Source organism: Eptesicus fuscus, chromosome 18 (assembly GCF_027574615.1).
Source record: "Eptesicus fuscus isolate TK198812 chromosome 18, DD_ASM_mEF_20220401, whole genome shotgun sequence".
Taxonomy (NCBI): Eukaryota; Metazoa; Chordata; class Mammalia; order Chiroptera; family Vespertilionidae; genus Eptesicus; species Eptesicus fuscus.
Genome location: NC_072490.1, coordinates 4,717,584 through 4,735,996, shown reverse-complemented (window position 1 = coordinate 4,735,996; position 18,413 = coordinate 4,717,584).

The following is an 18,413-nucleotide window of genomic DNA, read 5'->3' as shown; positions in this document are numbered from 1 at the left end:
CATTCCGCATCATTTCGCGTTTTATAAGAGCGGTGCCCTTTGGCTAAATTTCATGTTGTTAATGGTTCTCGTTTACTCGCGCTTGCAATTCCCCTTGCTCTGAAGTGAAACATAGATAAATTCGTTGGACTGCCTGCTGTGGCATTCCTATTGTAAGCCGGCAAATTCCGGAGAGACCTAAATGGCCTCAGATAGCTTGTTTTCAGCTACAGTGTGATCACGCTTTGTTATCGTTTGAATCAAATCATGTATTCACAAAGATATATGCACCCCTATGTTCACTACAGCATTATTCACGGTGGCCTAAGACATGGAAACAACCAAAGTGCCCTGCGATAGAGGACTGGGTAAAGAACATGTGGTCCATGTACACAATGGAATACTACTCAGCCACAAGAAAGGATGAAATAGCGCCATTTGTAACAACATGGGTGGACCTTGAGAATGTTATCTTGTGAAATAGGTCGGTCAGAAAAAGCCAAGAATCATATGATTTCACTCATTTGTGTGGTATAAAACTGAAATTCATGAACTCAAACAGCAGTGTGGCGGTTGCCAGAAGGAAGGGGGTGGGGAGAGAAATGGATCCTCATATTGGGTGACAGGAGAAGATTTGACTTGGGTGGTGGGCACACGGAGCGATATATACAGGTCTTGGCACATAGAGACCCACACCTGAAACCTATATGTTGACCAATGTCCCCCCCAATCAATTTCATTAAAAAAAAGGATCAGAGTTTGGTATCAGGTTACGGGGAGAATGAAAAGCGAGGGTGTTTAACTTGTACTTTCAGATGAAATCACAACTACAGGTGTGGACAGTGGCTCATTGAGACGGGACTAAGTTTAGGAGATAACATTTCTCTATAATGACTGTGAGAACAGAAGTCCACAGAATGGATCATGTACAGCCCAATCCTGGTGGCATGCAAACTAGGATAGCGTGGCCTTTCCATGGAGTGTAGGAAGTATGTGCCTTTTGTGTTGCAAATTCCCTCATCCTGTGTTTTGTTGTTGTTGTTTTGCTGCTGAAACCACTGTTTACAATGGATTGATTGTTTCAGACACAACAGCAGGCATCTTATCCTTCGGGTGGACTTGGGTTTCTGAAGATTAGGATGCCACAGCTGCCAAATTTCATATTCCACATCTGGTCCCAAACTACCAAACCTACAGAGTTGGGGCTCTGACTGTAAGACATTAATGATTCCATTAGACTCGTAAAATTTCACCCTGAGTAAAACAAACGAAACGTCAAAGTCTGATAGGCCTAGCTACTTAAGAAGTAGGCATCAGATCGCCATGGGATAGCTAACCAATGAAATACAGTTTGCTGGGGCCGAAGAATACGGAATCACATGGGGAAATGTTCACAGTGCATTTAGGTAAAATGAAGTTTATTAAACCTTACGTTGCTAATTTCAAAAAGAAATAGTTGAATAGTTGGATAGAGCCACAGTCAGGCGGACAGGCAGTTAGGTGAGTAGGTGAAGCAAGGGAAGGAGAGAAAGACACAGAGGGGTGAAGGAAACAGAAGCCATAATGACACTATTCTGGATGGGTTATTTTGTGTTTGGGGCATGTTGCTTTACAAATTTATTTTAAAAATATATTTTTATTGATTTCAGAGAGGAGGGGAGAGAGAGAGGGAGAGCAAGAAACATCAATGATGAGAGAGAATCATTGATCGGCTGCCTCCTGCACGCCCCCTACTGGGGATCAAGCCTGCCACCCTGGGCATGTGCCCTGACGGGGAATCCAACCGTGACCTCCTGGTTTGTAGGTCGACACTCAACCACTGAGCCACACCGGCTGGGGCAGCTCATTTCTTGTTAGTGCTGAGTAATATTCCTTTGTCTGGATGTATCTTAGTTCACCCACTTGCCCGCTGAAGGACGGACGTCCTGGCTGCTTCCAGGTCTGGCAGTTATGCATAAAGCTGCTGCCCACCAGCTGTGTAGTTTTTGGTGTGGACACATGTTTTCAGTACGTTTGGTACATACCAGGGAGAGCGAAAGCTGGGGCGTCTGGTGGGAGTGGGAGTGTGTGAGTAGTTCTGTTGGGAGCCACCACACAGACTTCCAGAGAGTCTGCCCCGTCTGCATCCGCTCCCACCCCGAGCGAGGTTCCTGCTACCGCCCTCCCACCCCCACCCTGCGCCTGCACCCGGTGTTGTCAGCGTTTTGGACGTTCTCCCGTCTAACCGGCGTGCACTGGTCTCGGCTGGCTGTTTGAATCTGCGTTGCCCCGGTGACCTGGGACATGGAGCCTCTTTTCATGTGCTTCTCGGCCGTCCCTCTATCTTCTGGGGTCAGATGCCGGTTCAGGCTTCTGCCCATTTAAAAAAAGTGCGTTGTTGGCTTTCTTATCGCTGAGCTCCGATAGTGTTGGTGTGTATTTTGGATCATGCCCTTGACCAGCTATAGCTCTTGCCGCTCTCTCCTCCCAGGGTGAGTGAGGCCAGTGTTCTGATTCCTTTGACAGGTTTGCACAGAGCAGGGGTCTTCATTCTCACGCAATCCAGCATCTGAGAGGGCTGCCTCCTAGAGGGGGTTGGCTCTCAGACACCGTGTGAGGCGGGCTGTGGGCCACCTGGGGACTCAGCCGGTCCGAGAACATGGCCGTCCCTGAGATGGTACCGGTGGGGCCCTGGAGGCAAGGTAGGAGCGGGATGTGTGGCTCCGTATCGGACATATCTTCTACTCGTCCACTTAATGTGGATCGAAGGAGGACCCGTTCGTTCGCCACGCATTTTAAAATCCCGTGGAAACCATCATACGTTGGAACAAAAGCAAAACCCATGTTGGCGCGCTTTGAGGGGGATGGCATCTCACTGTGACTTGCCCTGGCCACTCTTGCTGAAGCTTAAAACCTATTAGAGGGACCCATCTCTCCCGTTTCTAACTCGAAGGCCACCCTGCCGGCCCCCGATTCCTTCCCAACTTCTCTCTTATTCATCACATTCAAATCTGCCATCTCGATGCTATTTTCGTGACCGTAATTCACGCTCAACAATCTGCTTCCGTTCTCGACTCGGTAAGCTGGCAATCCATTTCTTTTTCTTTCTTTTTTTCTTTTTTTTTTTGCTATTTGGAAGAAAGCAACATGGAAAAATGAAGCTATTAATATATTACAAGTAAGTGCTAAATCTGTTAGGTCGGGGCTGACAGCTCACATTAGCAGGGGTGCCCCGAGGCTCGGGGAGGCCCGGGAGGGGGTGGTGATGCATGAGCCCATTATTGACCTCTGAGCTGCACAATTCATCAGCGAGGAAAAAACAGCTTCCTTCGTGTGGGTGAGAACCACCAAAGCGGGATGGTCATTGCCAAGGCTCCCTAATTAGGCTGTTTATTCCCCGCAACAGAAGCGGGGCGGCCGCCATCTGACCAGCGTGCATTTAGCATTGGCTCCTGGTTTCCTAGCGTCTCGGGAGTCGGGGTGAAGCGTGGGCTGTTCCATGAGAATTCCTGGGCGTGTCTGGTCTGCATTGTGGTTAGTTTCCACTCCCCCGGCCCCTTCCCTAGACTCCTTTGTACTCACTCACAGAGCCCTCGGCATCAAATTTCATGATATTGAGCATCAAGGCACTCTACCCTTATCAGAGCACCCTCCAGGATGTGTGACCGCAGCTCTAAACCTGATTTATCTCATGTAATCCTTCCAATATTCTTCTTAAATATATTTTTTTTTTTTTAAATTTCTTTATTGATTAAGGTGTCACATATTTGTCCTCATCCCCCCATTCCCATCACACCCCTCTCCCCACGCATGCCCCAATCCCCTGTTGAACTTAACCGTTGGATAGGCTTATATGCATGCATACAGGTCCTTTGGTTGAACTCTCCCCCTCCCCCCACCCTCTCCCTACCCTCCCCTATCCTCCCTCTGAGGCCCGATAGTCCGATCGATGCCTCCTTGATTCTGGTTCTGTTCTTGTTCCTCAGTCTATGTTGTTCATCATTTCCTCTAGATGAATGAGATCAAATGTCACTAGATATATACTAATAAGAACTGAATGTGAGACGAGCAATAATATTTATGCTGACAGGCAAATGAATCAATCTGTAGCGAGCTTCCCCCTGGACCAACAGTTCTTTTGAGACCCAATTTCGATGTCCAGTAGTTCCTTATGTGTACATGTCAGCACTGACCCCTCAGCTCTGGATGGTGGACAAATGGTGGTAATGGAGGTCCGACTCCCTCTGGTTTGGTCTCGGCCGAACCCAGGGACACGGCGTCACCTGGACTAAGGGGCACGTGGCCTCACCCATACCCAAGGGGCGCGTGGTCTCACCCGGGCCTGGGACCCAGCCTCACCCGGATGGATCCAGGGGCGCACGGCCTCACCCGGACCCAGGATCTGGCTTCACCCGTACCCAGGGACGCTTGGCCTCTCCCAGACCCAGGGGCACGTGGCCTCACCCGGGCTTAGTTGCACAAGGCCTCACCTGGATCCAGGGACACATGGTCTCACCCAGACCCAGGAACGTTTGGCCACTCCCAGACCCAGGGCCACTTGGGCTCACCCGGGCCTAGGTGCACGAGGCCTCATCCGGATCCAGGGACGCATGGTCTCACCCGGACCCAGGGACGCTTGGCCTCTCCCAGACCCAGGGCCACTTGGGCCCCGGGCCTAGGTGCACGAGGCCTCACCCGGATCCTGGGACACATGGTCTCACCCGGACCCAGGGATGCTTGGCCTCCCCCAGACCCAGGGCCACTTGGGCTCACCCGGGCCTAGGTGCACGAGGCCTCACCCGGATCCAGGGACATATGGTCTCACCCGGAACCAGGGACGCTTGGCCTCCCCCAGACCCAGGGCCACTTGGGCTCACCCGGGCCTAGGTGCACGAGGCCTCACCCGGATCCAGGGACACATGGTCTCACCCAGACCCAGGGACGCTTGGCCTCTCCCCGACCCAGGGCCACTTGGGCTCACCCGGGCCTAGGTGCACGAGGCCTCACCCGGATCCAGGGACACATGGTCTCACCCGGACCCAGGGACGCTTGGCCTCTCCCCGACCCAGGGCCACTTGGGCTCACCCGGGCCTAGGTGCACGAGGCCTCACCCGGATCCAGGGACACATGGTCTCACCCGGACCCAGGGATGCTTGGCCTCTCCCAGACCCAGGGCCACTTGGGCTCACCCGGGCCTAGGTGCACGAGGCCTCACCCGGATCCTGGGACACATGGTCTCACCCGGACCCAGGGATGCTTGGCCTCTCCCAGACCCAGGGCCACTTGGGCTCACCCGGGCCTAGGTGCACGAGGCCTCACCCGGATCCAGGGACACATGGTCTCACCCGGACCCAGGGACGCTTGGCCTCTCCCCGACCCAGGGCCACTTGGGCTCACCCGGGCCTAGGTGCACGAGGCCTCACCCGGATCCAGGGACACATGGTCTCACCCGGACCCAGGGACGCTTGGCCTCTCCCAGACCCAGGGCCACTTGGGCTCACCCGGGCCTATGTGCACGAGGCCTCACCCGGATCCAGGGACACATGGTCTCACCCGGACCCAGGGACGGTTGGCCTCTCCCAGACCCAGTGCCACTTGGGCTCACCCGGGCCTAGGTGCACGAGGCCTCACCCGGATCCAGGGACACATGGTCTCACCCGGACCCAGGGACGCTTGGCCTCTCCCCGACCCAGGGCCACTTGGGCTCACCCGGGCCTAGGTGCACGAGGCCTCACCCGGATCCAGGGACACATGGTCTCACCCGGACCCAGGGACGCTTGGCCTCTCCCAGACCCAGGGCCACTTGGGCTCACCCGGGCCTAGGTGCACGAGGCCTCACCCGGATCCAGGGACACATGGTCTCACCCGGACCCAGGGACGCTTGGCCTCGCCCCGACCCAGGGCCACTTGGGCTCACCCGGGCCTAGGTGCACGAGGCCTCACCCGGATCCAGGGACACATGGTCTCACCCGGACCCAGGGACGCTTGGCTTCTCCCCGACCCAGGGCCACTTGGGCTCACCCGGGCCTAGGTGCACGAGGCCTCACCCGGATCCAGGGACACATGGTCTCACCCGGACCCAGGGACGCTTGGCCTCTCCTCGACCCAGGGCCACTTGGGCTCACCCGGGCCTAGGTGCACGAGGCCTCACCCGGATCCAGGGACACATGGTCTCACCCGGACCCAGGGACGCTTGGCCTCTCCCCGACCCAGGGCCACTTGGGCTCACCCGGGCCTAGGTGCACGAGGCCTCACCCGGATCCAGGGACACATGGTCTCACCCGGACCCAGGGACGCTTGGCCTCTCCCAGACCCAGGGCCACTTGGGCTCACCCGGGCCTAGGTGCACGAGGCCTCACCCGGATCCAGGGACACATGGTCTCACCCGAACCCAGGGACGCTTGGCCTCTCCCCGACCCAGGGCCACTTGGGCTCACCCGGGCCTAGGTGCACGAGGCCTCACCCGGATCCAGGGACACATGGTCTCACCCGGACCCAGGGACGCTTGGCCTCTCCCAGACCCAGGGCCACTTGGGCTCACCCGGGCCTAGGTGCACGAGGCCTCACCCGGATCCTGGGACACATGGTCTCACCCGGACCCAGGGACGCTTGGCCTCTCCCAGACCCAGGGCCACTTGGGCTCACCCGGGCCTAGGTGCACGAGGCCTCACCCGGATCCAGGGACACATGGTCTCACCCGGACCCAGGGACGCTTGGCCTCTCCCAGACCCAGGGCCACTTGGGCTCACCCGGGCCTAGGTGCACGAGGCCTCACCCGGATCCAGGGACACATGGTCTCACCCGGACCCAGGGACGCTTGGCCTCTCCCCGACCCAGGGCCACTTGGGCTCACCCGGGCCTAGGTGCACGAGGCCTCACCCGGATCCAGGGACACATGGTCTCACCCGGACCCAGGGACGCTTGGCCTCTCCCAGACCCAGGGCCACTTGGGCTCACCCCGGCCTAGGTGCACGAGGCCTCACCCGGATCCAGGGACACATGGTCTCACCCGGACCCAGGGACGCTTGGCCTCTCCCAGACCCAGGGCCACTTGGGCTCACCCGGGCCTAGGTGCACGAGGCCTCATCCGGATCCAGGGTCGCATGGTCTCGCCCGGACCCAGGGACGCTTGGCCTCTCCCAGACCCAGGGGCACGTGGCCTCACCCGGGCCTAGGTGCCCGAGGCCTCACCCGGATCCAGGGACACATGGTCTCACCCGGACCCAGGGACGCTTGGCCTCTCCCAGACCCAGGGCCACTTGGGCTCACCCAGGCCTAGGTGCACGCGGCCTCACGCGGATCCAGGGACACATGGTCTGCCTGGACCCAGGGGTGTGTGGGCTCTCCCTGACCCAGGGGCGCTTGGCCTCGCCCGGGCACGGGATCCAGCGTCACCTGGGTCCAGGGGCACTTGGCCTCACCCGGACCCGGAGTCCGGCCTCACCTGGACCCAGGGGCATGTGGCCTCACCTAGACCCAGGGACGTGAGGCCTCACTTATACCCAGAGGCGTGTGACCACACCCGAGCCCAGAGGCGCGCAACCCCGCCCGCACCCGGGTCTCAGTGGGGCCCCGTCTTCCCGATCCCAATTCCTGCCGGTCAATCCCCCTCAGCAATTCCCCTGGCCATCCTTCTGGAGCTCCAGTATGGCTGCTGCAGAACTCGTCGGGCGGCGGCTCGGCGAAGCTCCGGTGCACCCGGTGCATGGCGGTGGGCCAGTCTGGCGTCGCTGTGTCGGCCCTTGGGTCTGCATCGGTGGCCGGTCGCCGAGCATGCGCACCTGGCCGCTTCCGGGGCGTTGAGATTCTTGACGGACTCAGAGGTCAGCAAGCGCGGAGTCTCCCACCCCATGTCTCATAGGGGCTCGTCTGTCCGTGCTTGGCTGCCAGTGGAGCCGTCCCCTCAGCCGGAGACCGCCGGGGGAACTGCGCCGAGCACGTTCCAGGCCGCTGTTGTATCGCCTGAGCCATAGTTCTTTTGTGTCGCCTGAGCTGTAGTTCTTAAAGTGTGGTCTTTGGGTCACCGGCATCAGCATCATCCCACATCCCCCTCTTTTATTCTAGTTGTAGAGCATCTACTCAGCCAGCCCTATGGTGGTCTTGGATGGTGTCTGCTCTGCTCTCTTGTCGTAGTCTCAAAGTTGTTGTGGTAAGCAACAATCATGCTTCCGCCCTATGCCTCCATCTTGGTCCTCCTTTGTATAGTTAAGTCTTGATTGGTGTTGGTGTCACTGGGGGGGCTCTCTTTGTCTATAAAGGAAGAGTTGCTGTGCAGGAGATACGTTTATGGGCCGGGTCTTGGTGCAGCAAAGCTTTGGCGCTCACTGAATATTCCCGTTGAATGTGTCCCTTATGCACGTGGTTGAAATCTGGTGTCATCTCCCACAGACCACTAGATGCCCTCGTTTCTGGGTCTCCAATGGGGTGTAGATCAGCTACTGCCTTAGGCACTCAGCAAGGATTACAGCAAAAACTGTAGTTTCTTCCTCCTGTCTGAGTGGCCCTGGAGCAGTCCGACTAGAACAGCAGATCATCTGGTCCGCTGCCAGAGGGCAGTCCACCCACATGCATAAGCCGTTGCTTGGGGCGCAGGTGTGCCTGCAAGACTTGCGGGGCAGGTCTTCAAGACGTGCGGGGCGGGTCCCAGGGCGGGGCGGGGTCTCAGGGCGCCAACAGGCCATGGTGTGGCGAGCCTCGATGGCTGTGAGTCTGGTCCTTCTGCCTTCCATGTATCTAAGTCCCCTCGTTCCGCACTCCAGCGCAGCAAACACTGATTGCTGGGCGCACCTCTGCAAGAGTCCCGCCTCTCCCCGCAGGCATCTGGGTCTCCCGGGGTTCGCCAGAAGATGGGTTTCAGGGTGATGGAGAGCTAATCTCCCTTAGGTTTGGAACAAAAGCCCCTTTCCCCCGCCACCAGCCAGACCCACGCACCTCCACACCTCATCCCCTCCGATTTCGCTGGGTGCGAGGCAACAGAACAGCCTTTAACCTCCGCCGCCATCTTTTTCAAACTTCTCAATTTGTGCTTCTTAATCCCTTCATTTCAGTCAACTCTACTGACGTCTAGCGCCGCCGGGAGGTGCACGGAAAGGGCGCCCGGGCCTCCGTCCGGTGCGCGGTGCGCGCGTCCCGCGGAACCAGGCGCGTGAGGGCCGCGCGGCTGGGACGGGCGCTGGGCGGCCGCCGAGCTCCAGGCACCGCCATCGCCGTGTTCCGGACGTCGCCGCCGCGGCGTCCCCCCAATTTATACTTCTTAATCCCTTGAATTAAGTCAACTCTACTGAAGTCTAGCGCCGCCGGGAGGTGCACGGAGAGGGCGCCCGGGCCTCCGTCTGGTGTGCGGGGCACGCGGCCCGCGGCACCAGGTGCGCGGGGGCTGCGCGGCGGGGACGGGTGCTGGGAGGCCGCCGGGCTCCGGGCGCCGCCGCTGCGGCGGCGTCCCCAGCGTCCCGGGCCGGGCAGCCTGTGGGGGCGGCGGAGTTGCGAAAGTGAGTGAGTTTCCCAGGGTTTCGCCCGGAATGGGGTTCAGTGCAATCGGAGCCGGTGCTCAGCGCACTCCGGAGCCTTTATCTCCTTCCTGCCAGTGAACTCCGGCCAGGTCATCAGCCGCCCCCTCCTCTCCGGTTCCATCCTCCCCGCAGGCGCGTGTGCTCGTGTCTCCGCCCGTTTCTCCATACCTCAGGCTTTTACGGCTTCCCCGACTGTCCCCGTGGCCTTCTCCTTCCCCCCAGCTGTGGGCATTTCAGTCCGCCAGCTCTCCTGTGGTTCTGGACGATGTCCGTTCTGACCTCTAGTTGTATTTTTGAAATTGTTGTGCCCGGCTGCAGGTTAGGTGTTTAACCTATGCCGCCATCTTGGTTTCTCCTTAAATATATTTTTATTGATTTCAGAGAGGAAGGGAAAGGGAGAGAGAGATAGGAAGATCAATGATGAAAGAGAATCATGGATCGGCTGCCTCCTGCACGCCCCCTACCGGGGACCAAGCCCCCAACCCGGGCATGTGCCCTGACCAGGAATCAAACCGTGACCTCTTGGTTCATAGGTTGACACTCAACCACCTAGCCACACCAGCCGGGCCCGAAATCACCTTCAATAGACGTCAGAGAAATGTCTGCGTTCTTAATAATGCGGCGGCATTCTTCTGCAAATGTTAAGCTACGTTGGCATGTTATCACCTGGCACAGAAAACCCCAGAAAATCCAGGGCTGTGGTCTCCCAGAGGAATCTTATAAAAACCCCACAGCCCACTGGACCCTTTAAAGAGAAATCCCGTCTCAAAAAGCCCTTCCTGAAATGCTCTTCGGAATTCCGAGGAGGTGTTCTGAACACAGTTCCGAAAAAAAGGTAAATTAAAAGAAAACATTTAAAATGACTGGGCGGCTGTATTTGACAAAAGTCGGGCTGGATGCCCGGGGTTGGGCTCCAGGCTGTAAAACCCGCATCCCCAGGGGCTGGGTGGGGTCTGAGAGGCAGGCGGACGGGACGGGCGGCGGCCAGGATGCTGTGGCCGTGGGAGCGCACCTTCCACGCTAGAACCTCGGCCATGAAACGTTCAGGAGCTGCGGGGAGGAACTCTTCCTCTGATGAACAAGGAATGATTTTTATTTATAAAATGACCAGCTTTGAGGCTTAGACAGTCATAACTGCCAGGGTTTCTCAGACAGTCCTAGTACACTCCAGCTTTTGTAACAAAGATTCATTCTTAAGTGAATGACTCATTCCCTCCAGGGACATTTTAAAGTAGTTTTCGGCCGAAACCGGTGTGGCTCAGTGGACAGAGCGTTGGCCTTCGGACTCAAGGGTCCCGGGTTCGATCCCGGTCAAGGGCATGTACCTTGGTTGCGGGCACATCCCCAGTGGTGGGTGTGCAAGAGGCAGCTGATCGATGTTTCTCTCTCATCGATGTTTCTAACTCTCTATCCCTCTCTCTTCCTCTCTGTAAAAAATCAATAAAATATATTTAAAAAATAAATAAATAAAATAAAGTAGTTTGCGGTATGATGAGGTGGGGCGGGGCTCAGGGGGGTCACAGGTGCCCCCGGAAGTCCATCCGGTGAGCCAGGTCATTCCCCGAGCCCCCGGGGCCCCCCTGCCCTCAGGTACAGACACAGACACGCCTGTGGGTGGCGGCCCTGCTTCTGTAGAGGGTAAGGCAAGGGGGTGGCTGTGAGTGGATTCTCAGCCCGCCTGCAATGGCCAGGCCCGTGCCTCCCTTTTCCAGCCAAACCGGCATTTTGCGGGAGGCTTTGCGATTTGTTTCCACTCCTTTGTTACACTGCCTCTCTAGGCCGGCCTCTGGTCCGCACGCCTGAGCCCGCCGTGGCCGGCGAAACATACAGAACAAACCACGGGCGAGCAAGCAGGCGCCCACGCACGCGCCCCGGGTTATACTGTCGTAGGCCTAAGTCCTTCAGTGGGAAGGAGGCGGACAGCTCTCTTCCTTTTTTCTTTTGCTACGTTCTGTGTTGAGCCTGCCACATCCATCTTTCCTTAAACAGGCAGGTGACTCAGACAGAGAAGGCTGCGGAGGACAGAGGTGACTTCAGGTGGCGTTGTCCTGTTACAGTGTCCCTCGACCCTTCCCTCTTTTCCCATCTTCCTGGTGTACTGGGAACTCCGAAGTAAAGCGTTACTATTGCCAAGAGGCAAGGCCCTCCTCCCAGCCTCAAGGAACGGACAGACTTCCGTGCATAGCCCGTGGGCAGGAGAAACAGGGTGGTGAGGGGCTGGGGGTGGATAGTAATATTTTATCCCAAGGTAACATCCCCTCCCAACCCCCCCCTCCCACCCTCCCAGCCACTGGTTTAATGCAAATAGAAGGGGCTGCCTGGCCCTGTTGCAGGTGTTAATGAGGGGCTCATTGTCACCCCCACCCTCCCAACCATGGCCAGGCCCAGGATGCTCTGAGCTAGCGCTCAGGGAGCTTAAGGGGAAACAAACAAGAGGCTGACAGAACAGGAGAGAAATATTCCCTCCTCATGGCCTGATTTAAACGTGCCCCTGGCTGCCTCTGGTCCACAGCTGGGAGCCTGAGAGACGGGGAAACAGAGCCTGGCTGGGCTGAAACCCCGTGGGCACGTGAGAAAGCGGCAGGTGGAGGACTGGACGGGGGGTGGGGGGTGTCTGGCTGCCTTGGTGGGTGATAGGAGCAGAGAGTGAGGTGCCAGGGTGTTGTACTGATGAGCTAATCTTGTACAGCTGAGGTGCCCAGGGCCGGCCCAGCGCCCGCCCCGCTGCCTCTGCCTCCTGCATGTCACACTTTAGGAGTTCCTGCAACCAGGGAAAGGCCTGGGCCCTGTGCACTCACCAGCAAGTGAGAAAAGATGCCACTAATTAGGGGACATTCATGGAGAAGCAACGGGCATGCTGGGAAAATGCTGGGCAAAGGCTGAGAAAGAGAAGGCGGGGCAGGCGGGGCGTGTACTCATGGCACCGGGCACTCACGGATAGTCCTTTCCTGCCCCGTCAGGTAAGAGTGTGATTTTTTATTACATACAAGGAAACCGACCTTCAGAGGGACTATCTGCTGCACTTCGTGTTGTTTTTTTAAAAAAGATATTTTTATTGGTTTCAGAGAGGAAGGGAGAGGGAGAGAGAGGTAGAAACATCAATGATGAGGGAGAATCATGGATCGGCTGCCTCCTGCACGCCCCACATTGGGGATCGAGCCTGCAACCCAGCATGTGCCCCAACCGGGAATCGAACTGTGACCTCCTGGTTCATAGGTCAATGCTCAACCGCTGAGCCACGCCGGCCGGACTCTGCTACACTTTGTTGACTCCTTTGTTCGTCAATGATCCCTGTGACTAGTCATTTTATTTGGGTACAACTCCTTGGATTCTTGGATAATAATAATAATAATAAAAAAAATCTCAGATTTAGAAATAAGGCAAAATGTGATGGCATATTTTTCAGTGTTTTACACATGTATGAGTCCATGCTCGCCCAGGTATTAAGTCACGCATTTTGTTTGGCTCAGGCTATTGTTAAAGACAGGCCCCCCTGACGGCGCTGACATATTAACGTGAACATGTGTGTGGGTCAGAGACACAGAGCTGACCTGTGGGAATACAGACGGTGGGGTTTGTGCTCTCTGGGGCATTAATCAGGTCTGTATTTAACCCAGCAGTTTTATCGTAAGGTTCTTTCACGAAATTGTCTGTAAATACCCTTTTTTTTTTTCAAGTGTTCTTGGAACCAGCGTTAACAACATACTTGTTTCCTCATGAATTAATGGGTTGAATACAGGCTTTGAGACATTTTATATCTGGCAGAGATTTTTAAAAAGTGAGTACAGAGATGGTAAACACACAATAAGATAAACACCTGGCTCTTGAGTGATGGGTGGGAAAAACGAATACTGATCCCACCTGCTGTGACGATGGTTGTAGGTCCAAGGAGGGCAGGAGCAGTGGAGGCCAGTTTGCCTAACGCAGGTGACGCTTGAGGGAAGCTTGAAGGATGAAAAGGCAGAGCCGGTGGCTTGGAAGGGACAGGGGAAGATTTTCCCATCATGCTATGCTCCTTCCCTTCCTTCCCAGGTGGCTTGAGTGGCTGGTAGCCACCTTCAGTCTCCCAGACCAGGATGTCCCTCATCTAAGAAACATCCCTCATTTGGGGATGAAGGGATACAATGTATTTATGATCACTATGATTTCTTTCATTATAATGTTCTAGGAATTACAGAGCCCAAATAATTAGCTTTTCGTTATTACCTTCAGAGCATTTTAAAAGTACTGCAAAGAAATTTCTAGTACACTTCCTTTCTTTCTTCTTGGATCTGGGTATAGAGACACAATAAAAACCCAACTCCTGTGTCTTGTAAACTTGAACTGACTTCTCCCAATTAAAAAAGTCGATGGGTACATGAAATTCAAATTTAGGTTAGTATGCCTTTTGAGTTAGGTTTTGAAGTTAATATAAAAAAATTGCCATTAAAGAGCTGTTTATCATTTGCTTCTTCTCATGTACCCATCAAATCATCCATCTTCTTTTCAGTCTGTATATTTAAGCCGGCATGTTGGGACGTTCATTTATTTGGGCGAAGGGGTAAAAGGGGAGGGTGGCAGCCGCACATTTATTTTCCTTATTTGTGAAATGTCACCAGTCACAGGTCTCCTGCCTGTCCCGAGGGGAGGTGACCTGGACGGTACAAGAACGGTCACTGTCCCATCATATAAACATTTTCTTTCTTATAGAGGCAAAGGTTAATGACCAGCTATAAATAACTGTCCCTGTTTTTGTGGGGCAATATTAGCAGAAAAGGAGATGCTGGTCCTATTTGCTCTGTACCTTACACTGGAAAGCTGCGTCATTCAAGTTCAAAGACGTCGACCCACCAGCCGGTACCCTGGCCCCTCACCCACTACCTGTGCTGCCTTTGGATTAGAGATCACCAAGTGATTTCACGTTCGTCCCGTAGGAAGCTGTGATTGCCTTTCAAAACTTCCCCAGGCCTTTTAAAGTTGGAAATGGATTATTTCATTCACACTCATCTATCATCTCTCTAAAATGTCCATATAACCTAATGTTCTGAGAAGGAAATGATGCTATAATAAAGAAAAAGATATATTTAATCAGATCTCATCAATCAGATATTTTTAAAACTACCATTTAATATCAAGCACGATCTTTATCCTATATCTTCTTACCGGCCTGGCATCTCCTTCCCTGCCCACTTGTCCCTACCGGGCCCACCCACCTCGGCCAGGGCACCGAGGGGGCTGCACAGACAGTCACCGGATGGAGACTTTGTTTTCTTATTCCCTAAGCAACCACGTTATATGTTCACGTTGTTTTAATAAGTAACACACGTTATCAGAAACGCTGATGAAAAAAAAAAATGAAAAAAAAAGAAACGCTGATGAACCATAAGCAAGAGCGTTACAGTCGAATCACCTAGAAACTATTGGTATTTTTATTTCTATCCTTCAAAACACGGACTGAAACAAAAGTGAGATTCGACTGCCTATATTTTAATGTACTTTTTATCTTTAGTAAGCTATTTCTTCCTGTCTGTCCACGCATGTCTGTAATGTTGTTTCAATGGATGGAAACACTATTGGGATTTTTTTTTCTTTCAATATATCTTTATTGATTTCAGAAAGGAAGGGAGAGGGACAGAGAGAGAGAAACATCCATGATGAGAGAGAATCATTGATTGGCTGCCTCCTGCACGCCCCCTACTGGGGACCTAGTCTCCAACCCGCGCATGTGCCCTGACCAGGAATCGAACCTGGGACCCTTCAGTCCCAAGCCAGCGAGGGCGAAATTTATTTATTTTTTTAAATCAGCTCTTGTCTGTTGTGACTGACAATCCGGAGAAGCAGACACCCGGAACATCGAAGCTACAATAGCTCATTTAGCTCATTGTAGGGCTTCGCAGCTCACTGGCTGGCTGAACACCCCTGCCTCCACCCCCCCGCCCTCCCTGTAGCTCCTAGGCATGCCTCTCTCAAGTCCCTCTCCCTTCCTCTTCTCTTCCTGTTCCCCACCCTTCGCCCCAGCGCTGTCTGCCTTTCTGTCCCTGTGTCTGTCTGTCTGTCTCTGTGTGTCACTCTCGTAAAGGACAGTCTGGTATGAGAATGTGAATGATAAGGGATGAGGCAAACATTCAGGGAGTGGCAGGGGAATATGCCCAAATACGGCTCTTTTCCTCTGTTCTCAGTGGCTCTGAAATGATATTCCTCTTAGTTTAAAGGGTAGACGACCTCACAGTGTTACCCTCGCTCCTGAGCCCCTTCCTGGCGTTTTGAGTTATTTCCGACCTCTAGCTAACTTTAAGGTAAAAAATACACGTAACGAAATGAGACTCTTCTTAGCTTACATGGTAGACACCTCACAAGAACCATGTTAGGCTCGTCTGGCCTCCTTCCTGGTGCTTTGAGGTTTTTGTGACCTTCAGTTAAATTAACGGTAAAAATATATATAATTAAAATTTTCAAAAGGAAATTGCGAGACCACATCCATCGACACATGCATGTGATTGTCCACGCCTTGGAGACGGGGTGATGCCCAACCACAGACGTTTCTCTGCCGAATAAAACATACACGTGAGATCGTCTTTGGTTTCAACACTTCTTGTCCCGGAGCTGCTCGGCTGACACGGCGCGGCAGGGACAGTGGGGGATGTCTGGCTTTACGTTCTGTCACCTGCCAGCGACAGTGGGGGGAGCCCTGAGAAGGCATGTGTGTCTCCTGCCAGCATCCAGGCTGCCTCACTGAAAGAGACGAAGGACCAGGGGCACCTTCGGGTCCTGCATGCGAGTCCTCACCTCAGGGCCGGGCCGGGGGCTTTCCCAGGACATTTTTTTAGACGTGAGCTGAGCCCCTTGCACTTACGTTACCATGGAGTGAACGTACACTGAGAAGCCAGGACGGTCAGCTTTGATGTCAGCCCACACTTACAAATGTTGTCTGGAAAATAAATTTTTTTAAAATATATTTTTATCGATTTCAGAGAGGAAGGGAGAGGGGAGAGAGAGAGAGAGAGAAACATCAATAATGAGAGAGAATCACTGATCAGCTGCCTCCTGCACGCCCCCTACTAGGGATCAAGCCCACAACCCGGGCATGTGCCCTGACCAGGAATCGAACCAGTGACCTCCTGGTTCATAGGTCGATGCTCCACCACGGAGCCACGCCAGCTGGGCAAAAAAAATTTTTTTTTTAATTTTAAAATAATATAGCTTTCAAACAACTCAAATAATAGGGAAGTCTATAAAGGGAATAACAGGATATACTCCCCTCCTTTGCTCCATGGCTAAGTCTCTTGAAATAACGGGTGTGAACAGATGGGCGTACCCGCGGCCAGCTTTTCTCTCTGCTGCTAGTAACACAAAACGCCTGTTCCTCTCGGTGTAGATTTTTTACACATCCCCGTGCAAGTCCTGGAATTATTACTCTGCAACTTGCTTTTATATTCCAACGTATCACTTTAGTGCAGTCAATTTCCCAGGTCGGGACACATGAATCTTACTCCTGAGAAGCAAATTGGTTTAGATTCCATGAAAAATATATGCTGCAATTTGCTCAACCATTTCTTTCTCAAAAACATTCCAATTATTACAGATTTCTTTTCCACAACAAAAATACCACCGCCGCCAACACAGGGCTGCATACAGCGGCGGCCTTAGGGCCCGGTTGATTTTATTAAATGAAAATACAATGTGTAGCTATCTGTAACATGGACCCGTCACTAATACATAAGCAGAGGCAAGAGCAGCAGGCTTTTTAGAAATGTTAAGTCATTGTGTCTGTCTTGAAATCTTTCCTTTTGCTCTGTATTCCTTTCTCCCTTTCTCTCCCCCCTTTTTCCTTCCCTCCCTTTCTCTCCCCCCTTTTTCCTTCCCTCCCTTCCTACTCCCTTCTTCCCTCCCTTCCTCCCTCCCTTCTTCTTCCTCCTTTCTTTGCATCTATTCAACATTTGCCTTTTCTTCTTTCTTTCTTTCTTTCTTTCTTTCTTCTTTCTTTCTTTTTCTTTCTTTCTTTTTCTTTTCTTTCTTTCTTTTTCTTTCTTTCTTTCTCTCTTCTTTCGTAGCTTCAGATCTGTCTTAGAGTTACAAATAAAATTAGTTTTCAAAACTAGGGCCTCTCAGTTCCTCTGCTGGTTTGAAGAGAGAAGGAGGAAGACCATGGGCACATTCCTTTTTTTTTTTTAATTTCTTTATTGATTAAGGTGTTACATATGTGTCCTTATTCCCCCATTACCCCGCATCGACCCCACTCATGCCCTCACTCCCCTACGGTCTGTGTCCATTGGTTAAGCTTATATGCATGCATACAAGTCCTTTGGTTGATCTCTCCCCCTTACCCCCACCCTCCCCTACCTTCCCTCTGAGGTTTGACGGTGTGGTCGATGTTTCTCTGTCTCTGGATCTGTTTTTGTTCATCAGTTTATGTTGTTCATTATATTCCACAAATGAGTGAGACCATGTGATATTTATCTTTCTCTGCCTGGCTTATTTCGCTGAGCATAATGCTCTTCAGGTCCATCACATTCCTTTACTCTGAATGTTTCACAGTCAAACTCTGCTGGAAGGCCGAAGGCATTGCACCTGAGTAGGAGGTGTGAGAGGGCGGGTAGTGGTGAACTTACCCCGGAAACGGAAACGGGAACTGGGAAACCGGACACCAGCCCCCCGGGGAGCCTCACCTGCTGAGGCAGCCTGGGCTGCTCCAGGTCGTGGGAAGAACGTGAGTTTCACGTCCGAGCACCTGACCTCCCCCTCGGACCTGAACGTACTTCCTGTGTGACGCTCGACAACTCGTTGACATTCCACTGTCCCAGCGAAGAAAATGGTTATCATGGCAGCACTGTTCAGGTGAGATAATGTGTGTCCTAGTGCATCTAAAACACATTCAATATGGGCGCCGACCGACTTGTGACTGTCATTTTGCAATACATAAAATTCGACATGCCAATCAAGGCTGCCCTGGGCCTTGTCAGCTCCAGT